Raw genomic sequence first — 20883 nt, 5'->3', positions numbered from 1 at the left:
ATGGGCATCTTTGTAGGGTTTCTTACCCCAGAGTAAGTGACCCAAGAAGGAGGGAACAAGGTAGAATCTACAATGTCTTTTATGACCTTGCCTTGGAAGTCACATGCCATCACTTCTGCCATATTCTGTTGATCACCTAGACCAACCTATAACAATGTGGAAGGCAGTTACACAAGGGTGTGAATACCAGGAGGTAGGGAAAATTGGGGACCATGAAGGAGGCTGCTTACCACTGCAAGAAACCTGAGAGTAATCGTTGATCTTCCTTCTTTCTAGATTTATTGTCTCAAAACCTGTTGATTTACCTCCAAAATATATCTCAAATCTGTTGACTTCTGTCTCTCCTCACTGCCGTGTCTCCAGGCAAGTCCACCATAATATCTTGCTTGGACTATAGTCTTCTAACTGGATTTTCTTGTCTTTACTCATTCTTCCTTCGAATCTATTCCTTAGACTAGCCAGAGTGATTTTTTGGAAAGTATATCACATTATATCACTCTCATGATTCTCTCATCATGGCACGTCACTCTTAGAATAAAATTCAAACCTCTCATTAAGGCCTGTTGAGCCCTTCGGGTTCTGACCCTTGCCCATCTCTTTGACCTCATCTCTCACTACTCTTCCCTATTACTTTTTTCTTACAGCCTTTCTTTTTTTTTAATTGAAGTATAGGTTGCTTTACAATGTTGTTTTACATATATTCTTTTTCAGATTCCTTTCCATTATATTTTATTATAAGATATTGAATATAGTTCCCTGTGCTATACAGTAGAACCTGGTTGCTTGTCTATTTTATATATAGTGGTTTTTAAATTTAATTTGTATTTTATATTGGAGTATAGCTGATTTACAATGTTGCTTTAGTTTCAGGTGTACAGCAAAGTGATTCAGTTATACATATACATATATCCATTTCTTTTCAGATTCTTTTCCCATATGGGTTACTACAGAATATTGAGTAGAGTTCCCTGTGATATACAGTAGGTCCTTATTGATTATTTTATATATAGTAACATGTATATGTTGCTATATGTACTCTATGATACAGTTTCCTTATGATACAGTTTCTATCTCCCCCTCCTTATATATCCTCTTCACCAGCCACCGTCACACTATTCTTTTTGACTAACTTTGCCTAATCATCCACTATCAGATTAAATTTTAGGGAGACCTTGCCTAGCTCCGCAATTCTGTCCCATTCTCTTATTTTCTAGACCTATTCCCAATTTATGACTCTTATTGATATTTATCATTAGAAATGTTGCTCTGTGTTTGTTTGACATCCATCTCAGTGGGCAGAACTTTGCCAATTTTGCTCAGACATGTTTATCCACTGACTTGTACCATACTTAGCATAGCATAGTTATTAACTAAACAGTTTTTGAGTAAATGAATGCTTTACCAAAGAAAGTCTTCCTGCTGTCACAGTTTAAGCAAAGAATAGTCCTGTCTCTCTATGTCAAAATTTCCCACGAGATATGAATGACTGTTTATCAAAGAATAAAGAGGAATTCTGCTAAAGGAAATAAAATATGGGTCACTGTCCTCATTGCTATAAACTTAATGGAACAAGACACAAGCAACCAGAAAGATAACAAACACAGAGAGAAACAAACAAGAAGTTATTTCAAATGAGGCCATTGAGCTCACGAAGCATGTTGTTCTAAACGAAAATGTCCACATAGAGTTGCAATATAGTTAAGGAGTTCAAGTCTAACTGAAAAACAAGTGACTTTACATGTAATGCTTTGCTTTCTGGATCATTAATCTACCCACCGTGACAAAACAGAAAAATAAAGCTAACATCTTTGAAATGTTCATTGCTTCGTATGCTACACCCTGGGCATGATTAATCAAAGGCAATCTTTTTCTACAAAACAATCCTTTTTTCATTCTTAATGGTATCAAGCTGAAGGTTCTTATACACAGAAAAGCTGAAATGTTCACACATGATCTGCACACAATAGGCCACTACTTCAGATGAGAGCATTTCAAACGTTTACCTAGTTATAGCTTGCTGGAATGATTTCCCATCCTCTGTCATCATTATTTGTCTTTCACTCACAAACGCTGGTTTTTAGGACTATATAACTCTTACTCCTTTTTCAGGAAAATCAGTGTTTTTTTCTTCTTTTCCTTTAAAATTCAGTTGTTATTTATTCAATGTCTTTCGTGTAACAATCAAAGGCCTTGAAATATTATCTCTTCTCTCCTTCCTTCCTCCATCTTCCCCTTTTCCCTTCCTTCTGTCTCTTTTAACCACCCACATATCAACCTGGAGCATCGTAATACATTTAATGATCATTTTTCAAATTCATCCCTATACAAACTGTTACCTCTATAAACATTTAACAAACCTAGCTGATGAAGGGTGGGAATGAACTGCTTTAAACCTATGAAGGGACAATTATAACCGTTTCATATATATATAATCAAAAGAGATTTCTTTTTCAATTGCTGAAGTGAGAACTTAAAACCTCTTTGAGAATATGAACTTTCCGTTTCCTCTATGATTTCTCTTAGCTTAAAGAGGCAAACTTTAAAAAATTACCTTTCCATGGTCAGTTGAGACCTAACTCCTTGGAATGAACATATAATTTCTTAGAAGGTGATGAAAGAAACAGTAAAAAGAAAATGAATTTCAGCACTTGGTCATATAAAACATCTCTGGAAGCTCTCACTACATCTGCAAAGTTGATCTAGCCTAATGAGCAAGTAAATGTTTCCTGAAATAAAGGGAAATATATATATTCTTAAACCCAATATTCCATTTAAATAGAGTTGCAAATAGCTTATAGCAACAGGCTGGGGTGTCAAAACAATTTTTTTCATGCATTTCAGAATTATTGATAGAATGAGACCTTAAAAAATATGAAAGGGGACTTGTTGATAGAATACACATGTTACTATGGTGATATTTTTGGATCAAACTGTTCGCCAGGAACATGGTGTAATTCTGGCTAATTTCAGTTCAAACTAAATGCTGTTGTGACAAAACAGAATGCCTCTAAGTCACATCACTGTGATTTGCGCTGGGAAATTAGATTATTCTTCATTGGAAACATCAGCATGACCACACAGCTTCATAAATCTTTATGATTTAGAAATGGAAAAATGTGCTCTTGTAACGTAATCATTATTAACAAGTGTCCTACATTCTCAGGATACTAGTTTGTAACTAGAAAACAACTCAGAGCTCCACCCTTCTAATTACAACTCCAACACGTTCCTCTCAGAGTTCCAATTAATAGCTGATGAGGCGTGCCACCCTTCCAAAGAGCAAGCCTGGGTGGGTTCTGGATCACAGCTTTCTTGGAGCAGGGGTGCACGTGAAAGCAAGATTTCAGTGCACATCTCTTCAGCAACTTCTTTCTCATAGGATAGAGTCTGTAAGAGTTTGCTTTATTTGATGTCTTTGTGTGGATTTGCATAAAGCATTGGGGAGATGAGTCTATTGTTTCCGTACAGTGGAGTGATGAAGGCAAATCGTCCCACTATTTACTTTGTCATATTTGGTGACTGGGTACCTAGGAGCTAATCCAAAGGCACATTTGCCTGCTGTCAGTAGATGTTCAGAATGTTCAGGTGTTAGGAAGGAGGTAGAACAGATGTTGATCTGAATGGTATTTTTTGCTTCTCTTCTAAATATTGGCTTCTAGATTGTTCTTTGTATTTCTCAAGGATAGACTAAGCCAATACTTCCCAACCCTCTGCAGATGGAAAATATAGAAAATGATCATATTTGTACAGCACATCGGGGCAGGTGGATGGAGTAGTCCGAAGCTGGAGGTGACCTACTGAAGACTCCAGGCACAACTTACCTGCCAGGAAGACTGAGGTGATCAGTATCCCAGAATGCCCATGAACTGTGACATCTGAGTGTGCTGTGGCTGAAGAATGGAAAGCTCGGGCTTACCAATCTGTTTCTTTATCTTTTCGACAGATGCCTGCAGCTATTTCCTCTGAATCGAGGTAAATCACCTATACCAACCTAAATTGCACAGCCCATCCAAAATTTACAAAGAGCTCATGCAGCTCAATATCAAAAAAACAAACAACCCAATCAAAAATTCGGTGGAAGATCTATTTTGGTCATATGTATGTCTCCAAAGAAGACATACAGATGAACAAAAAGCACATGAACAGATGCTCAACATCACTAATTATCAGAGAAATGCAAACCAAAACTACAATGAGGTATCACCTCACACCAGTCAGAATGGCCATCATCACACGATCTACAAACAATAAATGCTGGAGAGGGTGTGGAGAAAAGGGAACCCTCCTCCACTGTTGGTGGGAATGTAAACTGGTACAGCCACTATGGAGAACAGTATGAAGGTTCCTTAAAAAACTAAAAATAGAACTACCATATAATCCAGCAATCCCAGTTCTGGGCATATATCTGGAGAAAACCATACTTCGAAAAGATACCTGCACCCCAATGTTCATTGCAGCACTATTTACAATATCCAGGATGTGGAAGCAACCTAAATGTCCATCAACAGAGGAATGGATAAAGAAAATGTAGTACATATATACAATGGAACATTAGCCAGCCATAAAAAAGAACAAAATAATGCCATTTGCAGCAACATGGATGGATTTAGAGATTGTAATACTGAGTGAAGTAAGCCAGACAGAGAAAGACAAATATCATATGATATCGCTTATATGTGGAATCTAAAAGAAGAGTGCAAATGAACTTATCTACAAAACAGAAATAGAGTTACAGATGTAGAAAACAAACTTATGGTTACCAGGGGTTAAAGGGGTGGGAGGAATAAACTGGGAGATTGGGATTGACATATATACACTACTACAAATAAAATAGATAACTAATAAGCACCTACTGTGTAGTACAGGGAACTCTACTCAATACTCTGTAATGGCCTACATGGGAAAATAATCTAAAAAAAGTGTGGTTATATGTGTATGTATAACTGATTCACTTTGCTGTATACCTAAACTAACATAACATTGTAAATCAACTATACTCCAATAAAAATTAATTAAAAAATAAATGAATTAAAAAAAATTGCACAGCCCAGAACTGTATCCAATGTCTTGAAAGTAATGTGATAAATTTGTTTAGATATTTATTTTTCAGTTCCTATAAACTATGGTTCTAGGTTAAACATTTTAGTGTCATGTTTATTTTTTAAAATAACCACCACAAGAACCACTGAAATAACAACAGAAGGACATCTTTTAACTCAAATTGTTATCAACTGTAATCCCTGAATCTTAGATTAGGTCGTGCTCTGAGAACAATTTCCCAAGGAAACTGTAATACCTTCAGTATGCAAACAACTGACTTTACCTTTCTGAGTAGAATGAAACCTATTAGTGAACATAATTCTCTCTTTATTCAGTAGTTAGTTGGGCCTCATGTCTCCAAAGAATAAAGGGTATTCTATTCAACTTCATTTTCTATAATATGTGCGTATCATGCTTTCTCTCTCACACACACACACACACACACACATTGATTGGTATGTGTTCAGTTTCTGCACACGTGTATATATGTGCACACTCATGCTTATATGTATATATCCTTAATAGAAAAATATTCTCTAAACATAGTTTATGGAAACAAGGGCTCTATAGGTTTCACAGAGGTGAGGGGTTATATGTTGTACTTTATCTTATTTTAAATATTCTTTCTTTCCTTCAGCATTTTACTCCATAGATTCAAATGAAATGTAGTACTTTATTTTATTGAGAGTAGACAATTCCATGGGTTTCATCTCCTGAATAATCTTGAAACCAACCTGTAAAAATAGTTTTATACTAAAGTGAAAAAACAGACCCTGTTTTCCAAAGTTTTATAGACAGCTTCATTTCTTTTTTCCCAAAGTACTTTTATCTATGACTGCCTTTACCAGGCAAATGGGCATTCTCCAATGTCACAGGACTAAGAAATTACAATCAGGGAATGTTAAAGCTGGAAAAAAAAATCTCAGAGGTTAACTTGTTTAACCCCATAATTTAAAAATAAACTTTAGAGTTTAACTTGTTTAACCTTATAATTTTAAAAAGGAGGAAACTAGCATGGAGAGATTAAATGATTTTCCCTCTCAGCTAATTAGTGGCAGAACTAGGACAGGAACTTAGATATTTTGCCTTCCAACTTGGTGCTTTTGCTGGTGTACCTGCTATTTCTCATTATTTGAAAGTTAGGGCTTCCCTGGTGACGCAGTGGTTGAGAGTCCGCCTGCCGATGCAGGGGACACGGGTTCGTGCCCCAGTCCGGGAAGATCCCACATGCCGCGGAGCGGCTGGGCCCGTGAGCCATGGCCGCTGAGCCTGCGCTGTCCAGAGCCTGTGCTCTGCAACGGGAGAGGCCACAACAGTGAGAGGCCCGCGTACCGCAAAAAAAAATAAAAATAAAAAGTTAAAGAAGTCAATGAGATGAAAAGACAGGAAAATAAAAGTGTAGTTTTTCATTGTGTCTTTTCTAAATCCTCTTCTAGTAAGGAAGATTCTAGCAATATTTATATATTCGTTTATCTGAGTAAATAAATGGTATTTTGGAGAACATATTTATTGGAAAAATACACCAAACAAGTCAAATATCAAGAGTTTGTTGGTTTGGCTTTTGTTTGAGGACTGGGCATAGAGTTTGTATCTTGAAATAGCTGTGGAAGTTCTAGTGACTTAAAAAAAAAATTCTTATATAATTTAAACTCTGGTCTAAGCCCTTTTTGAATTCTTTCCTCCCATTGTATTCCTAGGTCAGTTAATTCTTAGATCCTTAGTAGACACTTTTGCTGTATATATTTCTCATCCTATCTTCTAAAGATGAGACCTCTTGAGCTCTCCACGGGTTCTTCATCTACACTCAATTTAGGAGACTCCGTGTCCTATATGATAATTATGTACATCACTTTCTACATGCCACTTCTTTCCCCTCCAACATTAGAACTGTCAATGACCCCTTATTGTTTTTCGAGGCAGGTACCAATGCCCAGGTTTGGATTTCATTGCCCATCATCATTTGGCTTCAGTGAATGCGCTGAAATTTATCTTCCACTTCTCTCTCCTGAATTTGAACTTCCCCCTTCAACTGGACCAGTCCTTCACCATCCCCTCACTATAAGTTTGCTTATTTCAATCTCTTTTTCTTTACACTTGAGTTTCTCTCAGTGGAAAAGCAACCCCCCCACCTCTATAGACAAATCCAAAACATTCCCAGAATGCATAGTCTCCATGAAACTTTTCCAGATGACCTTTAACTAAAAATGCCCAGCAGCATTTATCCCCACAATGGAGTTAAATCTATTCTATACCATAGAATAAATTTCTATTCATCATCTCAACTAGAAAGTTTACATTGCTTCCCCTTGCTTATAGTACACGGTTAATTGGTCGCCATAATAATAAAGATAATTGACAAGTTTATATTAAGTAGTTAAATACATAAATTCATTTACATTACTCTTATATTCATTATTTTAATTGATCCTCACAAAACTTGTGAAAGGATGATAGGAAAATGATTATTATTGCCCTTATAAATAAGGAAATTGAAAGTCAGAGATGTTACATTACTACTAAATGGAAATGTTAGTGTTTTATTTTGCTGAGTATAGCAGTAAAAATAAGTCTACTATCTATTACCTTCCATATTTCCTAAATGAAATAACATTTTGCTGCCTGGAAATAAGATGTTTGAAATTAGGAAAAACTTAGCTTTTTGCAAAAACCTAATACATTTCTTTACTTTGCCTCCTTCTAGTGAAAACTTCATTATAGTATAGGGAAGAGTTTTAGGATTCTTCTACACCTATCATTCTTTGACTTACCTAATTTAGAAGACAGATAATTTAAGCTTCTTTTTATTTTCCTTGTACTTTAGGGGTACACAGCTACCCAAGAGAAGTTTTCCCTGATCATCCACGTGGAATAGATGGGAATTTTCATAGAATACTTGGGGAAATGTTACATTCAGTCATCACTTTATAGTAGGCTTTATAGTAGCAAATGCACCGTCAGCAAACTAATTTTTGTGAAACCATTTTTGTGGTATGGTTTTTCCTTTCCTCAGCATTCTTTATGCATTTTTCTTTCTTAAACTACAATTTTTATCAGCTTCATAAAGCTATGGAAAACAGTCACAATCCAGTACACCCAACGAAAACCAAAATAAGCAGATGAGACCTTTAGGGCTGTGGGCCCCCCACTTACTTGAAACTTCAAAGCTCAGAGCCATCTTGCACTAGCCAGAGGCTTGGCCAGGACCGCCATTGGCTTGACCCATTCAATGTCCATTAACTTACACAAGCAGGACAGGGCGGGGGAAACAGCTCTGAACTTGGAGATGGAGACTAGATTCTGGATCTGGTCTCTGCCCTTTTCTCCAGTGAGTAACCTTGAGCAAAAAATTAGAAGACAAGACTAAGTGTTTTCCATTCCTGTAGCTCTAAAATTCCTTAGATTTTATGATCAGATTTTGCCGGGATGCCAGGAGCCACGTGTCCGCTATTCAATTTCAGTCCGGGATCACCAACCTGCTTTGTCCCTTCCCTTTGCATCTCAGGCTTCCACACCAGTCTGTTTGGGGCCCGGGTCATTCTTGCCTTTGGGCTTGCCATGGAGCAACAGGAATTTGGTGGGAGGCCCTTTGACGGACTAAATCCTGCAGTTAGTTACTCTGTATCTCTGTTTCTCTCTACTTTGCCCATGCCAGGGGAGAGATGTTGATACCGTGTGACTTTGCTCTGTGCTTCCAGTCAGATTCCAAGCCAAGCTGTGTCCACAGAAAAGAGGATGCTGCTGTCCAACCCTGCAGTCAACCTAACCAGGAGGAACTTGGCATGCGAGTGTGGGTGCCTATGGGGTCACCTTGCCACCATTTTCCCCTACGACCTTGCCGCACCTCTGCTCGTAGTTTCTCCCTCAGGTACAATAGCTGATCACTTTTATATCTTACTAAAGATGGTTTTTGGTGTATTCCTTTGCGTGAAACTATTTGCCAAGTTTGCACTCTTTTCTACTTTACCCTTGGTCCTATACACACCCTTGGTCCATCCACATACACTTGCTCTTATGTAAGATGATGAACTTCGTACCTAAGGCAAACAACAGACTTAAAAAAATACTCTCAAGAAATGATTTTAGGTTTAATATTTAATTGTCCTCCATCCATTATCCAAAGATTTTAATTTTTTTTTTCTTTTTTTTTAAGGATGGAAGATGCAGGGGGAAGTGGGTTGCTAAAAACAAGACAATACGGTTGCTGGAAATGATTCCATGTAACTTTAAACTGTGACCATTCTATCCTCTGGTGTTTTAACAACCCTTTTCCATCTTCCAGGACATCTGTGGCTGTGTTTAAGTTCATAAGGACCTACGACATTTTGCACCATTTTGAAACCCACGACCTATGTGTTTTTTGACCTATGCCTCCACAAATTTAGCTTCAGAGAGGGGCCCACCCAAGTGAGCAGATATTTGTAAATGTAAGTAACAGTGCAGTAAAAAAAAAAAATCCAGATTTCTCTAAAGAATTCTAGAACCCTTTGGTTAGCTTCTCATAATCTATGTGAATCTCAAATAGTTTCCTGACTTTGCTTTTGAACACCAGCAATAAGTTTTCATTTTCTAATAGTGAGATATTGAGAGTATTTGGCTGTCCTCTTCTCCCAAATCTGGGATTTTTGTCCAGCAGCTGTTTCCAGTTGTGTTACTGGTGTTGAGTTGTGCGTGGGGTATGATGATGTAGAAACCCAGAGAATAGTTTGAGACCGTGACAAACATTGTTGCTTGTTGCTTACTACAGGCCAAATTTGTACTCATGCTTCCAAAGATTCAGAAGTTAGCACATTTGCTCTTCCTGGAAAATATAGACTCCAGAATAACAAATCACTCTCAAAAGAAAATTCTGTCATTTTTGTACATCACTTCATTACTACATGAGCCCACTCTCTTTTAAAAGTGGGAAGATGCTTAATGTGTTAATTCTCCAAAACTCAGGAACCAAGTTCCTCTTGCAGACTGAAGAAAATATGTCCTAATGAGGCAATATCTTAAAAACACTGTCCGTGTAAAATCCACAGTCAAGAGACCTGGTAACGCATCCAGTATCTACAGGGAAGATGAAAAACAATGTTGAGCCAAATGGTATCATATTTCTTCTGGGGTTTTCCGCTTTCCTGGTGTGGATGGGAGCTTGAGGTTTTATCATAAAAGGATAAAATGGCAAGAAATCGTTTACTGGCCTGCAGTCATGGAGAAAAGACATTCACATCTGTTTCTGGTATTCTGTTGAAGAATCTCTCCAGTTGATAATTTGGATTGGAAGCAAACTGGTTTGTTTTCATAGGTCCTTTTCTTCCAAGCTCAGATAAAACAAACCTATCCTGTGGGTCCAAGGGTTTGCATTCTAAATTCTTGGTTTACGTGGCACAAGATCCCTCTATTATATTGCTAACACATTAGTCATCTTAAAGAGAACAAAACTAGCTGAGTTTTAGCAGGATTTATATTACATAAGCTTGCGTGACTGACAACACATTGTGTGTGTGTGTATGTGTGTGCACGCATGACTGACAACACATTGTGTGTGTATGTATGTGAAATTAGAATTCTTATGGATTTTAAATGTAATTCTGTCTTTTAATTTATATTTGCTTTAAAATAGCTTGCACCTGTAATAGTTACTGTGACTTCTTGCTTGGAAGACTACTCCAACATTAACCTAGCAAGGAAAAAGTAAGGATGTTACCAAGTGATTAAAGGTGATGGTAAAGTTTCTTGTGATAAGGTGGGTGGCCTTTTCCTTGCTTGACTTCTGCTAGTTGAAGAATATGGAGTATTTTTTTTTTTCTTTTTAAATCAATCAGCAAGGGATGTAGAGAACACCATATATAGACAAGTTTTTAAGCTGAAATTTTTAAGGTCAAGGAAAGATGAAGTCCCTTTTCTTCACAGAGTATAAAATACATGAAAAGAGGACAAACAGCAGTAAATAAAGAAAAAGTGAAAAAAGGATGTGAATGCGTAAACAAAGAAAAGCACATAAACACAGAAAAACACATATACACATGTTGAATACGGCTGTTTATTAGGTTTGGTGATAGGCTAAAATGACCAGATCCAAGTAGAAGCAAACTAGGAAGATAATAGGAAGTTATTAGAAAAAAAGAAACATCTGTATCACAGAAAGAGAGGGCAATATCTTAGATGAAAGATGCTTTAATAAGTATCTAATTAATCAGAAAAATTACTTGCCCTTGATTTCACTTTATTTCTGCTGGAATTCTGCTATAGTTTTCTCCAGAAACAAGCATAGAATGTTTTCCGAAATTATTATGAAATTAAGTGAAACTCTCCAATATGGCTTTGGTTCTTTCAATTAGATTTTTTAAAAGAGATTCAAATTAGGTTAATGACTATTCTTTTGAAGTGACGGAACTTTTAAAAATATTTACAAAGGTAATTTTTAGGGAGTTATGAGACTTAAAAATGTGAAATTGTTTTAGAAAAGATGTTGTCTCTGTCTTTTCCTAAGGCACAGCAATATAAACAAGTAGCAGATTTCCTGTAAAGCCTAATGAGACATAAACACAGATAGTAAAAGAGAAATGAACACCAGAACACAGTGTTTAAAAAAATTTTTGAAACTGGTGACATTCATAGATTTATTGAGACATATTGTTTGGATTTTCTAGCTAAAAAACAATGTTAAACTGCCTCGGCCAGAAGCAACCTGGTTGACGGACTCCATTTTGAAGTTGGTTACCATATCATCAGCCGTGTGCCGCCCCAGTCTGAGCTGTCCCCATAACCTCTCTCTTTCCTGTATTACATATCTCAGCGGAATGCATTCTTTTTTCTATTGCAAGAATTCACCCTCCATTGGAAATAAATAATTTTGCTTTTAGATCTCTTAAACTTTGGAGTCTAAAGAACTGAAAAGATACAAAACCAGTTTAAAAATATAAGGATATGATTTTTATATAGCCTTTTGACAAAAGCCTACCTCTGGGAAGAACTTATCAATTCTACTTTTTGTAAAATAAATAAATAAACAAGTGAAATAAAATTAAAAAAAAAAAAAAACCCAACAAACTAACCAACTAAAGCCTAAACGGACCAAAGAGTTATACCATGATTTAAAACCCAACATTTCTGGGTTGAAATGAAAGCAGTTGGTGCTTTAAACAAATTTTATAGTATTTCTGCCTTTTCCCACTCTCTGTCCTCAGCTCATGTAAATTATTTTATTATTTAATATGCTTTAAAAGTTGGTTATTGAGTCTGGAACCTTGACTGATTATTTTTCATCACTTGGCATTTCAGAGAAAGAGGCAAATCATAGACAACAAGCTGACATCAGGAATTTATTAGATAAAAATGACAAATTCAAAATATTCCCTGGATTTAGTAAAATCATAGCATGCAAGGACTGGAAGTAATCACAAAAGCAGAGAATCTCCCCTGAAGTGAACAGACTTTGCAATTGGACAAACTTGGGTGAAAATTCCAACGCCACCACACACTTGCTGTGTAGCCACCTTTTAGTTATTTAATCTACTACTTTAAAAGTATACAAACGTGATTAGAAATTTGTAAATAAAATCAAAACATTACAGATTTTTTAGAACTAGGAAGGACTTTGGACAGCAAATAGATACGCTGAAGTCTCAAGTGTTGCCTATCTCTGTGTTGCCTTGACCTGAGGAGGAAAGGAATTAAGTAGGGAGAGTATCTTCACTGTCTCCAAGACTGAGACCCAAGAGTTACATCCAGGTGGACCCCACCTTCCTCAAGTTTAATCATAAGGTCCCTTACAGAGGAAGGGATCCACTGTGAAAGCCACAGTGTGTGTGCTTTATCTTCTGAAAATGACCTTATAATTTAAAAACATATGATAAGATATATGACAAAACTATGTTAAAACAAAACTGTCCCCAGATCCATCATTTTTGTTATTAGAAGTGGCATTGCAATAATTACTAATAAAACAATTTCAAAAGGTCAAAAAGTCAGAGTAATTGTCAGTGTTCAGACAGGTCATACTCTTCCAGATTATTTCTGCTCTTAGGTATAAAATTTAATGCTGAAATTCTTAAATTTATAAAATATTTATTAAAATTATGTTCTTATATTTCAAAAAATAGAAAATATTATGTAAATTAGAGGGCATTTTTAAAAGAACTTAAGAAAGCCTAAGGAAGAGACTACTTGTGCTTTTTTATTCTTTACTTTTTCTCCAGAGTGATATCCATAAAAGACAGTAAGCGGTATTTCCATCATTTCTTCAATTACCGTGATAGAGTAATACTTATCAAATTTTAAAAATTATTTTAAAGCTTTGGACATTTGTTTCAAAATGATGCATTGAAGCGAATTTGCCATGGAATAGACCTGTTTGCTTCAGCATTATTTTACCTGTAGTCGAGCAGTCCTTGGCACATTGGGAAGAATAAAGGCTTTGGGGTCATGCAGACCTCAGCTTGTGGTCCAGCTGCTTCCCTCCCTGGTTATGGGAGTTTAGGCAAGTTGTTTAACTTCAAATACTGGCTTTGAACATCAGTATTTCTATCTGTAAAATGGGGATAAGTAGAAAGTTAGGGTGTTATAAGGAGCGTTATTTTATGTTCAGTGTCTGGCTTTTTATATATGCAGAATTTTTTTTAATTGTGTAAAAAATATTATCCACTCACTATTTTTTATGGAGTGCATAAGAGGTGGTCAACAAATATGTCAAAATTCTAACACATAAGGATGTAATTTCAAAGTCAAACAAATGTCTCTAAACGAAGTCTCTATCCCAATAGGTTTTAAACATATAAGAATATTAAAGTAAAAAAAATTTCCTCCAAAGTGATTTTGAAAAGCTTTCTCTCATGCTCTAGGTTTCTAAGAGAACTGAACACAAATGGATGATTCATATTTCTATAAATAGAGCAGATTGTAGTAATGAAGAATTTCAAAATTGACTTAGGAAACTCCTGCACATTTAGAAGAGATACACTTTTCCTTCCTGTCTGAGGTCAGTTGTTTCATATTTTTATTACTTTTCCCCTGTCAAGACCAAGGGTACATTTTAACCATTAAAAAGCATATCTCTAGGAGGTATGTATAGCTGATTCACTTTGTTATAAAGCAGAAACTAACATACCGTTGTAAAGCAATTATACTCCAATAAGGATGTTAAAAAAAAAAGAAAAAAAAAATTTAAACTAAAGAAAAAATAAAGAACACCTGAAAAATAAATAAATAAAACAAAAAGCATAAAACATCAAATTAAAAAACTGTAGTAAAACTACCATGAATATTGTTGAAGTTTATAACCTGAGTCACTCAGAAGAGTGAAGGTGGGTTTTGAAAGTTAAAAAAAGTGATAATACGAATCCAAAATATTTGGGAAATGTTCCAGCTTATGAAATATTCATGTATTATAACAATATACGTGAGGCATGAGCCAATTTTTGAAAATGACTGCACACAAAAATACATGTAAAGTGAATCCTTACTGCTCTTCTTACTGACAGATACATTTATTGGTTCACATAACCAATGTGCACCTCCTTCACCGGGAGAGAAACCTTCTTTGTGACTCTAGAGATAAGTGATGCTTCCATGGTGGCAGCATCTCTAATGAATGAGATGGTGTTCTCTTTGGGGGGCCTGCAGTACAGTAATTTTTTATCCCTAATTAGAGTACAGGGAGGGTCCTGGGCAATATCACTTTTTATAGTTCTTTTAAAATGTTTGACTCATAAGTAAATTAGCCTGTGGCAGAAAAAACCCCACCCTTCTCATTCCTCCCGTAAAGATAACAGTGGTAATAATAATCACAATAATAATAAGGAGGGGGAGAAGAAGAAAGGAGGAAAAAGAGAAAGAGGAGAAGGAGGAAGAGATGGCCAAGGGTCAGCCTATGCACTCACTGTCAAGGGTCACCTTGAGGATAAAAACTCAAGATTTATGCTGTGTGAGAATTGCCTGGGAGCTATATTTTTGAAAGGCAGATTTCTGGGTTCCACCCCCAGGTATTCTGATTCAGCATGTCTGAAGTAAGGCCTAGGAATCTTCAGCTAAAGTGTAAGTCCCCAGGTCTGTAGACAGCCCCTTGAGAAATGCCGCTCTGTGTGTTTTAGGAATGAAAGAGTGTCTCTGGTCAGCTCTTGGAAGCAGCGACTGACAGCTGTCGATGGTTCTGGCTCTACTCACCTTGTCACCATGGACCACCTGGCCATCCTGCAACTCGTTCCCTATGTGGCTTCCACGCAAGGGTGGGTGTGGAGTGGTCCACGCATTCCCTTGCTGCCACTCTTGTGTTTTTATGCCTTTGTCACACAGTGCTAATGTAGGAGCAGTCTCAGACTTCAGTGAAGGTCTGGGGTCCCAAAACAGTTGTAGGTGCAGAATGATGAATTTGTGGCTCTTCAGCGCATGCGCACACACCACAGCCACCACGCAAGCTCAAGCACACACGGCTCACAAAGAAACATGTTAATTCATACAGACGTCACAGTCTAGACTCTAGATCCCAAGTAAGAAAAAAATTCCATAAGTAATATGATCTGCACAAGATGGCAGTCCACAGTATAAAAATGACACATGGGGACTTACCGATAGGGTAATACGAGTCGCCTCTTAGATTAGGCTTTATTAGGGGCCGATCAGCATTGGAAATTCACAAGAAATGGCGCTCATTACCTAGCCATCTGCTCACAGAGACTAACACACAAATCCAGGGGAAACTAAAATTATCCATCACGGCACATTTCTGGGTTTGTTTTGTGTTGGAGGAGATGCAATATGAAGACTTGTGATCTTCCCAGAGAAAGCAGTCCCCCAGGGGTTGAAGTCTGGTTGGAGGTGTTTAGTTTATACTTCCAGTGCTAGTTATAAACATTTTACATTTCTTTATTGTTTTAAATTTTATCATTTTTGTTGTCTTACTATTATTTTTAAATCAATGTACAGTAAAATTGAACTTTATTTTCAGTGTAGAGCTCTGAGAATTTTAACATATGTATAGATTTGTGTAGTCATTAGCTGAATCAGGATACAGAGCAGTTCCATTAACCCAAAAATCTACCTCATGCTAAGGCTTTATAGTCACACCCTCCTCCTAACCCAGTCCCAAGCACCACTGATCTATCCTCTGTCATATAGTTCTGTCATTTTGAAAATGTCATATGAATGGAATGATGCAGTATGTACTCTTTTGAGACTGGCTCTTTCACTCACATAATGCCTTTGAGATTCATCCAAAGTTTTGAAGGGATCGGTAGTTTGCTTTTTTACAGCTGAATAGTATTCCATTATGGACATACCACTGTTTATCCATTCATCCATGAAGGATATTTTGGTCATTTCCACATTTTAGCTGTTATGAATAGAGTTGCTACAAATATTCCTGTATAGGTTTTTGTTTGAACACGAGTTTTAGGGAAATACATGAGCATAGGATTGTGAGGTCATATTAGAAGCATATGTTTAAATGTATAAGGAACAGCCAAACCCTTTGCCACAAGGGCTGTACCATTTTGCAATTCCACCAGTAAGGTATGAGAGTTCCATACTCTCCTTGTCACCTCTAGGTATTGTCAGTATTCTTTTTTTTTTTTTAAACATCTTTATTGGAGTATAATTGCTTTACAATGGTGTGTTAGTTTCTGCTTTATAACGAAGTGAATCAGCTATACATATACATATATCCCCATATCTCCTCCCTTTTGCGTCTCCCTCCAACCCTCCCTCTCCCACCCTTCTAGGTGATCACAAAGCACCGAGCTGATCTTCCTGAGTATTCTTTATTTTAGCCATTTTGATAGGTATATAGTGATACCTCATCATCATTTTAATCTGCATTTTCCTTACTGGCAGTAGATACAGTTCTTTTCTTCTATAATATTTTTGAATATATCTTTCATTGCAAATCTTGCATTGTCCATTTCAGGATACCACTCAAGAATGAGTGAGGCACTGGTCACGGAAGGATGAATAAGACACAGTTCCTGTCCTGGGGAAACTCACAATATGGTGGTAAGTACAAATGCTGATCATGATGACATACAGATATGTACACAATGTAAATTAAAAACAAAATTATTAAAAGATGACTACATAATTCTAAAGTTTTTTCTATAGAGTTAAAAAGTATTGATGCTTCTCTCTGTTGTCCACACATATGTGTAATTATTATTATTTATAGATAATTGAAAATGAGAGAGAGAGAGAGAGAGAGAATTTTTTCCCAAGTTTAAAAAGCACATGGAATTATATTTTCATTAAATTATAAATTATTTGCAAATAATTTTAGGAAAAATTCTATTGAATATAAAACCTCAACCATTAAAATTGGCTTAGTTTTAAGCCCAAAAGAAATAGACTCATTTCAAAAGATACCAACCATGTCCAAGCCATGTGACCTAATGCTAATCAGTGTCTGAGAGCTGTTCTGTTGTGTATAAAAAGAGAAAAATGAAAATATTAGAAACATTTGTTGTCACCTGTCTATACAAGAATACCTTGACTTACGAACTCTATGTTAGAATCACCACGTACATATATCGCATACACATACCAGTATTTCCATGTATATACCCCAGCTAAGGGCTCACTTTCCCAATGGTGTCCCAGTGGTGACTCCTGTGATACTTCTTCTCTACTTGCCATTCTTCCTCTCATATCTCCTCTTCCTCTTGGCCTGTTAACCTTGCCATGAACTCTATTGATCACTGCCAGCCTTGCCCCAGAAATAGGCCCATGGCCAAGGTTGGCCCCACTAATACAACTCTCAGGTTTCTGCCCTGGACTCAATACTGTTCCTTTTTGTCCAGTCCCTATTGTGCCTTACTCTGAAAGCTTGGGAAAGATATTTAAAATATGGGAAATAACAATAGAAAAGTAGAGGGAAGGGAAGGAGAAATCTCAGGCCACTACCTATTATTATAATTTCTTCCCCTTATCCTGTTTCTCAACTTGTAAATCTTGCCGCTTATCCCTCCTCTTTCCGCATCAGAATACCTAACCTGACTCTCTACCCCACAACTCCCATCAGAGCACCAATCCTGACTCTTATCACAATGCAGCCTTACTTATGTGCGTAATGTGCAGTGGTGGATAGTGTTGACTTGGAGTGGTGGTAGGATATGGGAATGGATGAAGACAAGAAAGAAAAAACATAAGAGAAAGAAAAGCTCATTCTTTCATAATCTCCTCAGATTTGTTTCAATTTATATATTTTAGTTATTCTTTCAGACCCTACCTCCATTCTTCTCTAGACTTATAGAGATTAACAGTCCCATGTTCACAGCTTGTAAACCAGCTACCCAAGCCTTCTTGTTCTAAATTATATGTCCCTAGATATCATTTATCACTACATCCTGAACATCTAACAGAATGCCTGGCATGTGACTGCTTGGTGGACAATTGAACGAGCCAAGACTTGAGATCCCTGAGTTCTTACTTTACCTGCCTACCAAGAGTATCTGACCACACTGTGGGGTTGCTGTCTGGGTGGGTTGTCCCTGAAATCCTCAATTGGAGTTATGACCCTGTTGGTCCCGAGAAATCTTATGGTTCTTGGAAGACACGCTTTGAAAAGAGCAGACTTACTCAAGACATGTAAGATCAATGAGATTACAAGAACTCATAGGATGGTGGTAGTGATGGTGACCATCATGAAGCTTCTGCTGTTGATGAATCCTCTGCCAAGACAAAATTGTTTATCAGGCAAAGTTAATTTTGGAGGGAATTTTACCCTCTTCCATTTCCATTCCATGCTGCTCTTTGACAAAGTTGGCAAGACCTCATGCCAAAGAATCTCCTTATCTTCTCTTCTGCCCATCAGCATTTTTTTTTATTTTTTTTGCGGTACTCGGGCCTCTCACTGTTGTGGCCTTTCCCATTGCGGGGCACAGGCTCTGGACGCGCAGACCCAGCAGCCATGACTCACGGGCCCAGCCACTCCGCGGCATGTGGGATCCTCCCGGACCGGGGCACGAACCCGTGTCCCGTGCATCACAGGCGGACTCTCAACCACTGCGCCACCAAGGAAGCCCCATCAGCATTTTAACAATATTCATCCTATGATCTCAGAGCTCATATTCTCAGGTTTCACTGAAGCCAGAGTCTAGTAGGAAACAATGCTTTGTCCATGTGTTCCAGAAACTATTCTGCCTAAGGTCATTAATGACTTTCTATAAGATCAGAATCATTTTAAGTTATTTATCAAGCCTTTATTTTTTTAACTAAGGTATAATTTACCTACAGTGAAGTGTACAGATCTTAAGTAAATAGCTGGATCAAATTGGATACATCAAGAGTAACCTATATCCTATTGCCATCACTCCAGAAGATAGTTCCATTGTGCCCCTTTCAGTCAATCTCCCTTGCAGTGGGAAGCAAGGTTATTTACTATTATTATTATTGTTGTTGTTGTTATTATCATTGATTATTTTCTATTACATGTTTTAGAACTTCTTATAAATGGAATCATATACTACATATATTTTTTGTGTCTGACTTCTTTTACTCAGTATTCTATATTTGAGATTTAATATTCATTGAATACTCAGTAGTCTGTTCTTTTTTGTTACTAAGTAATATTCCATAATATGAATATTCCCTAGTTTGTTTATCGATTCTCCTGTTGATGGATACCTGGGCATAAAGTTTTTGACAGTTACGAATAAAATTGGTATGAAAATTTATTCAGAAGGTTTTCTGTCAACACATGTGTTCATTTTTCTTCATAAACAACTAGGAGTGGAATGCTGGTTCACAGGATAGATGTATGTTTTACTGCTCAGGAAACTGGCAAACAATTTTACAAAAATGTTAAAGTTTTAACATTTTACTCCCATACCAGCAGTATAAAAGAGTTCCAGATGATCTGCATCTTCACTGGAATTTAGTACTGTCAGTCTTTTAAACTTGCTATTACTTGATGTAAAATGCTTTTGTCATTTTAATTTACAGTTTTCTGACAAATAGTGATGCTGAACCCATTTTCATACACTTATTAGATATATGTATTTCTTTTTTGCTGTCTTTCCTTTTGTCCCTTTTTCTTTTTTAAAAAAATTTTTCCTCATTTTTTAAAAAAATAGGGTGTTTTTTTGGTCTTTTTGTTATTGATTTTAGGAGTTCTTTATATATGATGGATACAGGTCTTGTCAGATGTGTATTGGGAATATTTTCTCCCACTCAGTGATTTTTGTGGTTTCATTTAATAACCAAAAGTCTTAAATTTTGATGAAGTCCAATTTAACAACTTTATTTTGTATATTTAGTGCTTTCCATATCTTTTCTAAGAAATTATCATTGATCCCCAAAGCTGTGAAATAAACTCCTTTACAGTTGTAGCTCTTACATTTAAGTTTATCATCCACTTTGAATTAATTTTGTGTATGATGTGAGAAAGGGATAAAGTTATTTTTTCCATATAAATATCCAGTTGTTTCAGCACTATTTGTTGAAAAATTTGCTTTTCCAGATTCAATTGCTTTGATATTCTTGTGAAAAATAATTTCACCCCAAAAGTATTATATACTTTTCTGTGTTCTCCATTCTGTTTTAATGGCCTACTTGTCTGTTCTTTTACCAACACCACACTCTCTTGATTACTGCAGCTTTATACTAGGTCTAAAAATCATGAAGTATAGATCTTCTGACTCTATTCTTTTTCAATATTGTTTTGTGAATTCTAGTTACTTTGCAGTTGTATATTAAATTCAAGTTGTCACTTTCTAAAAAAAAAAGTGTCTACTTGGATTTTGATTGGGATTGCATGAGATCTATAGGTCAATTTAGGGGGAATTGCATCTTAACAATACTGACTCTTCCATTCCACGAACACGGTATATGTTATGAAATGAATTGTGTCCCCCCAAAATATATATTGGAGTCCTA

The 20883-nt window shown here is 36.5% G+C and overlaps 1 long non-coding RNA gene across 1 annotated transcript; it reads left to right on the top strand.

Annotated features, from left to right (window-relative positions):
• Positions 1–10575: 10575 nt before the first annotated feature.
• On the top strand, positions 10576–17093 carry LOC307186190. The gene is made up of 3 exons (XR_013828268.1): positions 10576–10768; positions 13866–14002; positions 16925–17093. It is a non-coding gene; the product is annotated as an uncharacterized lncRNA (long non-coding RNA).
• Positions 17094–20883: the final 3790 nt, after the last annotated feature.

Source organism: Stenella coeruleoalba (assembly GCF_951394435.1).
Source record: "Stenella coeruleoalba genome assembly, chromosome: 4".
Classification (NCBI taxonomy): domain Eukaryota; kingdom Metazoa; phylum Chordata; class Mammalia; order Artiodactyla; family Delphinidae; genus Stenella; species Stenella coeruleoalba.
Note: the sequence above shows the minus strand (reverse complement) of the source record. Positions and strands in the feature narration are given on the sequence as shown.